Below are 4,633 nucleotides of genomic sequence, written 5' to 3' on the forward strand. Positions count from 1 at the left end.
GTTTTTTCTCATTGATTTCAAACAGTGTCCACTGAAGCATTCAATTTTGCCAGAGGAAAATTCCTAGGGAAAGAAAGAAGGAAATAAGAACATATTAATCTGAACCATGTATGTTGAGCTAAGAAGGGAATTCTCCCTCCTTTAGGCAAGTTTATTCTGTAAGTCTCATGACTTGATAGTGGTGCAACTCATGGCAGGTAAGCCTTGAACCACTTCGGCACCAAGAAGTAGCCCTCAGAAAAAAAACCCAGCCAACCAGCTTTCAAAGCTAAAGCTCCTCTCCGCCACACCTTTCTTGTGGACAACTTGAGCTTAATAGCCTTTGAAAAAATTATTGCGGCAAAACCTTTCAGATAAACTTAGTGTTTCATGAAAAAACCCCCACCTTTTATTTCAACATTGGTTCAGAGAAGCAGCCAAGCTTGACCTTGCATGTCCTGGGATTAAAATCTAGTTAGGAGAGTTTTTCTCCTCTTTCCGTTCCATTTGTGACCTCATTTGGAGGGATATTAAAAGATTTCCTTCAGGAGGATGGCATTTATCCACAGGAAGCCAAAGGGAACTCAAGATACACTTCTTTTATTACCATTGATCTTGTTCACATTGGTATTTCTGCAAGGAGGATGAGTACTATCACTTCTACTATGTGAGGAAAGCTGTGATGACCATGAGAGGTGGCTTGTTCAATTTACAACCCAAGGTTTCATTAGGAATACCCCAAACTACATCTCACACTGAAAAAGGCAGAAAAACGACCAGATTCTTCTACTTCTTGACACTAACTTTACCAAGAGGTACTTCCATTAGTAGTTGATGGAGATGGTGACAGAAGCGTGAAGAATGTCACTACAGGAGGGCAGTGATGCATGCGTAAGGCCCATGCAGGGCCATGCAATGAGAGCTGTGGCCACCTGCTGCTGAGGGGTCAGCCCTGAGCCACAGAGCTGGGCAATCCTGTAACTGTCTGACGGTCTTCTCCTCAGTCAACCTTGAACAAGTCATCCCCACCGTTCACCTGACAACTTCTCATGATAAGACAGACCTTTTGCACGAGGAGGATTTCCATCACCTTTCCTTCATCGCTCGTTTTAAGGAGCACCTCCCTTCCAGCAGTCCTCTGGGCTGGTGGAGCAAGGCCTCATGAGACGCCTCCCGTAACTGGCTTTTGAATTGGGGCATCTGAGATGAAACCCCTGAAGACATTTTCTGCTTCTCAGATCCAGCACAGATGGATGTAACAAGACCTAAAGCTTAACAAGAGGCAGTCGGATATGTCAGAGTCACCCTTAACATTTTTCCTCTCAAAGGTTTAAGAAAGAAATCATAACAGAAAGCCTTTCAACTATTTTTCAATTTGACAGAGCCCTAGGTTTATTTGAAGAAGGCAGGGCTTTGTGCACACTCACACACAGGAGCATATAAAGACTTAAACCAATACGTTCAGCGTTCATCACTGAGACAACTAGAAAAAAAAACCTAGACCAAGAAATAATGATGTTCTCTTACCTGCAAACACACTCAATAGTATTCCTACAGCTGGTATGACTATGGCTTTTCTATCATCCTATAAAATCTACAGGCACGCCTGGGAACTACCTAGAATGTTAGGTGACGTGATTAAAGGCTAATCTGCACAAACAAAAAGCAGCGAAGCACTGGCGGGCAGAGGCACCCCGGTAACTCAGCGCGGGGGGAACAGCCGGGCCCCACTCCTCACAAGGCCATGGGTCAGCCCAAGGCCTGGCTCCAGGGTGAGGGACCCCCCAGGGGCGTGGGCAGGAGAGGCCTCAGGGGTCACCTCACCTTGTAACAGGTTCTGGGTGTTCACTTCCAGCAAAAGCTGGAAGTTATAGTCATTTCTGCCCTGTTTTCATGAGAACTCTATTTCAGGAATATGACAATCAGCAAGTAAAGGAAGAGGTCATGTGTCAGCGGGGATGAACTTTTGGGGAGAGTTTAATCTGTGTTAGTTGTGGTGTAAGTTGTGAAAAATCACGACCACTAAATACTACAACTGTACTTTGACATAGAATGTTTATTTTCCATAAAAATCTGAAATTGAGCATCACATAAAATATTGCGATTAAATATTACATAATATAATTAACAGACATTGAACTGAAGTCTACATGCAGTGCTTGCGCAGTATTTTGCTTCTGTTTCTGACTGCCCATTTTATATTTTATTATTGCCTATGACATTATTCATCTACTCATTTATGCGTTCTCAAAGCAGAATCAGTATGATGATCTAAAGGAGTGAAATATTCAGCCAAGGTAAGATACTGGTGGCTTAGGCAAAAATAATTTGAATCAGTGAGAAGTGTAAAATAAAAATTTGCATGTGTGAGCACTGGAAGTAATATGAGTAGATGCAGCGCAGCTTACACAATGCACGTAACTATTGTGGCTCTGTCTTATGAAGAGGTAAATTCTATCACATTAAGACTAATTTGATTATCTTGTGTTTTTAGAACAAATTATCTTGTGTTTTTAGAACAAATAGTGCATCCTGGCTTTTGTTGAAATGATTGCAGGAGTATACTTGACATTTACTTTCTGTATTGTAGTTTTATTTGTATGCTTTATAAACGTATTTCACCGGAAACCCCATTCTTGTATAGCTCTCTTGTCCAAGGAATATCGGAATGTGCAGGCTGATGCATGAAGTACAGAGGTTCAGCTATAATTTCTGGATTAAATCCTTCATTCACCAGATGCATTTTCTGATGCTTGAAAGTTGCAGTGATTTGCATAACATCCTAACAAAGAAGTAATTCAAGTAAAATGCAATGTTCCATTTCAGCCTGTGTCAGTGAAAATTGGATGCAATCACTGAGTAAAATGAATCATACCATTTTACTATGGAATGTCTTCAGTTAGACAGAATCATCTGATTCACAGGTACAGTGAAATCTCAGTCTAAATGCAGCATTTATTTCTTACTCATTTCTCTATCAAAGCCACATGCGAGCTTGGAAGTTTCTGTTTCAAAATAAGAATTTTCTTTAACTTTCATTGGTGCAGCTGATCACAAAATCTCTAGTTCATGGGACACTTGGCGATGCTCTGCAGAGAGCTGGCTGATTTTATGGTACTGGCTCTCCTCTCATTTCCAGCTGTTAAACTTCATTTAAGACATTAAATACAAATACGCTAAACGCCTTCCTGTGTTATTTTTCTGTGTAAGCATCTGCTATACAGCAGTGACTCAAATGCCAATTCATGAACAAGTTGGTCTACATACGATAGTCAGTGTACGAGAGCAGAAGTGGTATATAAAATAATCTCATTTAAAAGGTGGCTTACATTAAGGGAAAAGCTCAAAACACACTGTTTTCAAGCACTGTTATTACTTGTACGGTGTTTTCAATGTAGCCAACATTTTCTTTCACTTCTCTTGCTGAAACAGGCCACTTTTCAGTTCTTGTTTTTCCGTCTTGATCTGTAACATGATCTGTAACATGCCTGATTTCCTCTTCACACTGCTACTCCATTTCCACAGCTCCCAGATCATTTAGTCTTTGGCTTCTGAGCTGAGACTGCTAATAAGTTTGCCAGCTCCTTCTCTCTTTTGGCAGCACTTAGGACAGGATCCACGCTTAGACCACCAAGTCATTTCACACAGGCACCGAAGAGCTGCCAGATGGTAATAATGTTCAGTCATTACCAGGTGGGATTGCTTCAAACTGAATAGCTAGCATGAATTTGTCTTGGTAATTATTTAAAAAGTTGCAATGATAAGATTAAAAGTTCAATAAAGACAGGTACTAAATATTTTAAATGTGTGTTATGAATACAGATTGCTGAGATTTTCTGTTTAAATGATCCCTTGATGTTATTTTAATAAAGTCAGATTTTTCTACAAGGAAAGACGAGTTTTGGAGAAAAAAAAAAAAAAAACAAAACCAAAAAACCCCTAAAAACCTCAAACCAAACCAGAGCACAAATAATGCAAAACTGAAATCACTCCCTGCATGCTCTTAGAAACCTCTTCCTAATATCCTTCTGCAAACAAGAAATAAAGCTAGCAAAAGTCAAGTGAAAAACCTACTATTTCAGAGCCTCGGAGTACACTGGTTCTATGCATCATTGTCCCTGGGCCCCTGCTCTTCTTCTAGAGTCAAGTCAGGGAGGTTGAGAAGAACAACTCTCAGCCTGTCTGGTTTTCACAAAATCAGTCAACCATGGTTGCAAGTTATATTAGAAAGAGCCTACATATGGACTGCTGAAAAATTTTCAAGATTGATTTGATCTTAAATCCAATTTTGCATGAGAATTTCATATTTTTGTTTGTCACTCTTGATTAGGATGAACTCTTTCTCAAGACACATCTGTTTTTTTCAGAAGGGACTGAATTATCTGTCCACTCAGAAAATTGTGAGTTCAGCATTCATCCTATTATCCTCCCCTAAGATGTTTTTTAAAGTAACGATATGTTTTTTTGTAATTTTGAGGGTTTTTTCTGAGATTGTTTTTATCTGCTTTAATAAGAATTTACACATGTGTAGATGTTCATCAGTTAGTACTGATAGTATCTTTGGTAGTAAGCTAGCTAAAAAAAGCTTTAGTCAGAGAACACATAAATGCAAACAGGTTTAATCGCTTCCACATATATAGACCCTAGAGCTCCA

Source organism: Gavia stellata, unplaced genomic scaffold (assembly GCF_030936135.1).
Source record: "Gavia stellata isolate bGavSte3 unplaced genomic scaffold, bGavSte3.hap2 HAP2_SCAFFOLD_50, whole genome shotgun sequence".
Classification (NCBI taxonomy): domain Eukaryota; kingdom Metazoa; phylum Chordata; class Aves; order Gaviiformes; family Gaviidae; genus Gavia; species Gavia stellata.